Source organism: Schistocerca serialis, chromosome 1 (genome assembly GCF_023864345.2).
Source record: "Schistocerca serialis cubense isolate TAMUIC-IGC-003099 chromosome 1, iqSchSeri2.2, whole genome shotgun sequence".
Lineage (NCBI taxonomy): Eukaryota > Metazoa > Arthropoda > Insecta > Orthoptera > Acrididae > Schistocerca > Schistocerca serialis.
In genome coordinates this window covers 1072265299-1072272250 of record NC_064638.1, presented here as the reverse complement: position 1 = coordinate 1072272250, position 6952 = coordinate 1072265299, and the positions used below count along the sequence as shown (strand labels likewise).

At 35.8% G+C, this 6952-nt stretch overlaps 1 non-coding gene across 1 annotated transcript; it reads right to left on the bottom strand.

Annotated features, from left to right (window-relative positions):
• Positions 1 to 6180: 6180 nt before the first annotated feature.
• Trnal-aag (transfer RNA leucine (anticodon AAG)) lies at positions 6181 to 6262 on the bottom strand. Its single transcript has one exon. It is a non-coding gene; the product is annotated as a tRNA-Leu (tRNA).
• Positions 6263 to 6952: the final 690 nt, after the last annotated feature.

Sequence of the window (6952 nt, the reverse complement as noted above, 5' to 3'; positions counted from 1 at the left end):
TCTGTCACTGAATATTTGAGCTTAATAGAGACATTAAAAATTAAATGCTCAGTGACATCTAAAGAGGAATAAGTTAAAATTTTAAGTTCGCTCCCTGACTCATGGTCAAGAGAGAAAATAGCTCATGAATTCAACGTTTCTCATTGTTTGGTTAAACTAACCCGAAAATTAGTGAAAGAGCAAGGCATTCTTCCAGCTTTAGGAAAGAAGTAGGTATAAGTGAAGAAACAATTAAAAATATCCAGCAGTATTTTGAAGACTATGAAAACAGTAGAATGTGTCCAGGATGCAAAGATAGCAAAAGAGTTGTTATAAATGGAATTAAAGTAACAAAGCAGAAACGACTAGTGCTGCCAAATTTAAATGAATTTTATGTAGCTTTCAAAAATTCTCATCCTAAACGCAAAATTGGAAGGTCAAAATTTTGTGACCTCCGCCCTAAGTGGTGTATTTTGGCTGGATCCTCAGACACACACTCCATATATGTTTGTTTATATCGACAAAATGTCAAACTAATGATTGCAAGTGCAAAACTCAGTGATCTTAACTACAAAGAGTTACTAGATTTAAAGGTCTGTGACACTAACAGTTATGAATACATGATGAGTTTGTGTAATAAATGCCCTGGTAAGGAAACCGTTATTGAATTGTTTCACGAATATGATTAGGAAATGCCAGACAGTATTACCTTCAAACAGTGGGTCACAACTGACAGGGCAGAAATGACACCAGTGGTTAAATCTCAGGAAGAGTACTTGGAATCTTTAATTGATAACTTACAAAAACTCATAATTCACCATGATGTTTCTAAAACCCAAAGTAAGTTTTTGAAGGACAAAAAAGCACAACTTCATGAAACTGAATGCATAGTGCTAGCTAAATGTAAATGTCGTGTGACTAGGGCCTCCTGTTGGGTAGTCCGTTCGCCAGGTGCAAGTCTTTCGGTTTGACGCCACTTAGGCAACTTGCGTGTCAATGTGGATGAAGTGATGATGATTAGGACAACACAACACCCAGTCCCTGAGTGGAGAAAATCTCCAACCCAGCCAGGAATTGAACCTGGGCCCTTAGGATTGACATTCTGTCGTGCTGATCACTCAGCTACCAGGGGCGGACATAGTGCTAGCTGATTTTGCAGAAAATTTTACATTTGTGATTCAGGATGCAATACAAGGGTACGACTGGGTCAATGACCAGGCAACAGTGCATCCATTTATTCTCTACTTTGAAAATGAGAAAGATGAAGTTTGTAGTTCTTCAATTTACAATTTAAGTGGCTACTTGGAGCACAGCACTTTGGCTGTACAAGTGTTTCAAAAGTATGTAATAAATTACATAAAAGAACATTTTCCCAAGGTTGAGAAGCTGGTATACTTTTCAGATGGAAGTGGTAGTCAGTATAAGAACAAAAACAACATGCCATGCACCCACAAAGTACACATTCGGTTGGAAGCTGAATGGCACTTTTTTGCATCCTGCCATGGTAAAAATGCATGTGGCGGAGTAGGAGGTACAACAAAACATTAAGTAAGTAAAGTCAGCCTACAAAGACCAACCACAGACAAAATTCTCACCGTACAGGACATGTATGTCTTTTGCAAGGATAATATTAAAGGCATTACCTACTTTCTGATCAAGAAAGAAGAAGTGGTTCTGCATATGAAAACAACACTTCAGACCAGATTTGAAAACTGTATAGTGATAAAAGGAACAGGGCATTTCCACAAATTCCTTGGCATTGTGGAAAACTTAGTATGACGCTATGTAACATCAAAAACCAAAATTTATGAGGATCATTGTGACAGTAAAATTACATCTCTGTCTTTAATGTTGAATGACACAGTGGCATGTGTGTATGATGGGCAGTGGTGGCTTACAGAGATTGAAAGAATAAGTTTGGAAAACAATAATGTTTTTGTGCATTTTACCACCCTGCTGGTCCAAGAACATCATTCAAGAAATCGACTAATGACAAAGTTTGGATACCAATGAAAAATGTTTTAAGTAAATTTTCAGTGCTTGAACTTACCACAGCAACTGGGAGGTCTTATTCTATATCACAGAAGCTGTCTGAAGAAATAAGTGTTCTTAACATTCACCATCAGGTTTAGGAACAGTCACATGTCATTGGATGTTAATTGAGAATATTTATTTTAAGTATGTCAAAATAATATAAATGTTAATTTCAGTGATGTTTCCACTTTTTGTATATAATTCAGTACCTTACTTCAACAATAATTGAATTGTTTTCTAAAAACAATCATGTCAATTGCAATGTTGTAATTTAACCCAGTGCAGAGATATTCATATTTTTGTTAACGTCTCTAAAGCGAAACATCGCCACACACAAATGAAAATGGCCACCATTCAGTAAAGGTGAAAGGTAATTTTTTTAAAAAAAAAACTGTTTTGAACTTCTCAATTATAGAGTAATCACATATAAAAGAATAAAAATATTTAAAAATGGTCAAACATCCAACTTAATTTTTATTGGACCACTTCATTTGGAGTGACCCACAAATCATACACAGCGGTACTGCTAAAAATCTCTCCAATTTTTAAAATGAATACTTTATTGGCACAGCCACTAGGCTACACCAGAAACACTGAAGTACAAAAACTCATTGTTTCTGATACCCACCACTGTAGAGGAACTCCACAAAATTGTATGTAGCTAAAACATCAGTTAGTATTCATGAAGAAGATCTAACTGCAGTGTTGTACAACATTATTAAAGTTCTTTCAGCACAGGCTACTTTCCTGGTATTCATTTACTAAGATTTGAAGCTCCTCTTTGTGTTCTTTCTGTCTTTGCAATTTAAAAATTGGGTTGTTTTGAACACAAGTAGTTCATTTCTTATTTTACCCCAACATGTTTTGACACCTGTGCGTCATCTTCTGTGGTTCAGATTTTTATTCTTAAAATTACATTGGTAAATGAACTGCATTATTATACACCATTTTTTGTGCGCTTTTTTTGTCTTTTTTTGACAGCATGTCATCTGCAAAATTTTACGTCCTGTTTCATGTCTCTGGTTGGTGTTCCCAACAACTGCTGTTCAGTGCACTGTTTCCACAGTTTTCCACAAAAGTATGGAAGTAAACTTCACACTTTTCAATAAAAAAATGAAATCCTGAAAATATGGAAAATTAGGCCAGTAGTTCCATCTCACTGCTATCTTCCTTCTTTTTATAAACAAAAAAAAAACTTGATTCATGGGATGCCCAAACGAACAGTACCCTCTAGTAAATAGCAATTTGTTTTCAGGCATGGAAGAATGACAATATGCAGTATCACTTTTCATAAATGTTTTAGAAGAACTGGACGAAAATAATCATGTAAATTGCATCTTTCCTGACCAACCAAAACCTTTTCACAGAAGACCGCAAGTATTGCTAAACCAAATGGACGAATTAAAGGTACAGAGTTTGTGAGACAGGAAAACCAAACTAATGGTTTTGATCATTAATGAAGAATAGGATTCAGAGGGTACATACCTCTCAAACAAAATCAAACCACATTATAAAACACCTTTACAACTTGGGAGTACATTCACATAGGAGTCACTCAAGGAAGTATTACATGCACAAACAAAGTTGACACTCGGTGAAGTGGCTGATGGGAGCTACCATAAAGGCATTTCCTATTTACATTCAATCCCATCAACCACCGCGCCAAGTGTCAACTTTGTTTGCGCGAGTAATATTCAGGATCCAACACTGTTCCTATACAGTCTATATCAATAATTTTTACAGTACACTAAGCACTTTGTGATTTTTATGCCTAGCAGCTCAAGTGCTACAAAAACACCACAGTCCCACACACAGTTTTAATTTGCCACAAAGTTTCAAAACATCACATACTCCACTCCAGAGTGAAAGATTCATCCTGGAAACAATGCACTAGGCTGTGGCAACGTCAATTGTCTGCAATATCCGTCTGCATATTTTGAAAGACAGAAGACAATTGAAGCTGTAACAGATCATGAGTCTTATCACAATAACTCAAATGGTAAAAGCACTCCCCACGAAAGGCAATTTTCCAGGTTCGAAGTTTTAGAACAACATACTTTACATACATCAATTCTATAATTAGTACTTGACTACCTTCTGAGGAACAAATGTACAAAAAACTAAATAGTCTTTAAGATAGAAAAATAGGATGTAAGAATGATAACAAAAATTAGCACAACAGTTCATTATAGTTCTTGTTTAAAACAGATAACAGATTGATAATATATGAATGAGTCCAAATCCAAGAACAATTTACAGCTAAATATTAAACTCAAAATTAATACCCAAAATAATGTACTGTAAACGAGGGAATGAAATTATATTACAGATCTGCTCAAGTAGCAAAGGCTAGAGTGGTATAGCTGCTTTCACGAAAGTTCTGCAACACTATTTACTAAAAAAGAGTTGTTATAATGTGAAGGATTATCTAAAGTGACAGGTAATTCAATTAAAAATATTTTCATTATAAATGGTTACTCTTATGACCAAGAAGCACTCATCAATATTTAAAGTAACAGAGATGTAAGTCATATAAACACGTAATGTAAGAAGAAATACTGGATGTAGCCTAAGTATTTTTGTGTATATGTATACATTTATATTGTGTGTATTTGAATCTAGGGATTTTTTAACTGTGTATATTTACATACATTTAAACTGTTTATATTTGTGTATACTTAAACTATGCACCAGTACACATTCAGACAACCTTGGTACATACTTGTTGTCTGTGAGTGTATAAATAAATACAATCCTGTGTTAGGAAAACTTTACATTATTTCTAAAACTGCAGTATGGAAAGCATTTATGTCCATATGCACAGATACAAACTAGTTTACTGTTGGATATAAGATACAAAATTGAGAGTTGAGTGCAGCTTTGTTCTGAAGGTAACAAATCATATTGTTTACTAGTTTTAATGGGATGTACCTATAACTGTCATAATATTCTCATAAACAAGAAAAATTGCCAGAGAGTGGCTTCAACTTAGGACATTGTAAAATGTTTGCAAGTCATCTGTGGTATGGAGAGAAGAATACAGCAAAATTTTAACAGGCAGCAGACAGGGTATCATATGGTGAACTTTTCCTTCCAAATTTCCGTTAATAGAATTGCAGAAGAGATAATACAGGAACCTTAAAGCGAAACACAACGCAATCCAACATCAAAATAAGGACGAAATACGACAATCGACTTGAATCAGCTTTCATCAATAGTAAAAACTTTCCTGACAAAAATTAATTTTCATTTTACTACGAAATGTAAAAACGGAAGCAACAATAACAGCACATTCTTCACAAGACAGTTAATAGCGTCAGGAAATACTATAGTGCGTAATTTTATCTGCTCCTATCCACTAACCCGATAACAATATCATTTACATCGAATCCCAAGCGCAAATTTCGAACTCTCATATGAACGATTACGAAAACGACTTCGGCACTATATTCCCAATTTATTTCCGGATATTTGGATTCAAAACGTTAATTGCCTAGTGTCTTAAAAGCAATCGAATGTCATTTTCGTAACGTCGAGAAGTAACACTATAACAGGTAAATAAGATACATATTTACATGTTTTACCTACGTTAATTCCTTCTGTTTATGCCATCATTTTAGTGTACATGAAGCTTGGAAGATATGCCAGAAATCGCCAAACGCCACATTTTATCCCCAGGACGAGCGCTACATGCAGAACAAAAATGTGGTCATACTGGTTTGCAAGCAGTGTTAAGTGTGTGTGACAACATGTTATGGCCTTCACTGCAGAGTGCAGAATCCAGCTTGGATCACCATGGAAATAGTTGTAATTGCGACTCAACTCTATGTATCTAAAAATTAATATTACATATTCAAATCTCAGAAGAGGATCCATTACTTGGTAATGTTTACTAAACAACCAAACGAAGAAGACCAGTTTCCGCTTTAGTCAACGTGTTAAATATCATGGCGAAATAAAGACGTGTAGGTCTTCTAACAGACAAAGTAAATGTGTATAAATTTATTCATTTGGTATTTATCGAATGAGACCCTTAATCAAGAGGGAGAACCAGCTCTCAGAAAACATACGATCGTTGTATTACAATTTACGATCAATAATCTGCTGTACTTGATCTGTGATACCTTAATTACGCATAATTTAAACAAAGTAGGTAGAAAAAACAATTGGCAGCGGTGGGATTCGAACCCACGCCTCCGAAGAGACTGGTGCCTTAAACCAGCGCCTTAGACCGCTCGGCCACGCTACCACACAATTTGAAGTGGCAGACAAAGAGAATTGTAGGTAAAGCACACCCCTGGATCTTTTGTCGTATATGAAAATATCATGTGAATTTTGCTCATATTAGACACAAAACATTTAAAGAAAATCATTTCCTGTTCGTTTACGTTGTTAAAAGTTATGTCAATACACAACTGCTATCATTAGTAGGGTGTGACCCCACTCCACAGTGACATGTCGGTGAACATTACCAGAATTTTCGCAGTCGGGATGGGCAGGTTTGAAATCTCCGTTCAGACTTAATTTTCCTTTGTGTCCCTAAATCGCCGTTATAGATCTTTTGAAGAAGACACATCTGTTTTGCTTCAAATATGCTTGTCCGATGCAGGCATATGCTCCGTTCTAGTGATATTGTACTCGACGGGATTCTGAGTTCAAATATTCCTAATAGCAGCTGTATTAGGCCAAAGCACTGATAGCCCTGATGTATATGCCGGTAACCTTCCGTAACATCCCTCGAACTTAAGTAAAATGCAACAGTTACGACCCCCCTTAAACAATCAAACAATTTCCCAAACTTAACTTTGTCGAACTGTTTGGCAGTGTGTGCTTTTGCGCGAGATCTTCGTCAAACATAGACCGTTTCTGAGAGAAATTTTAATTGACGGCCGATCCGACAAGGCGGCGGACATTGTTTGTGTTGATGTTTCGCCGCGCA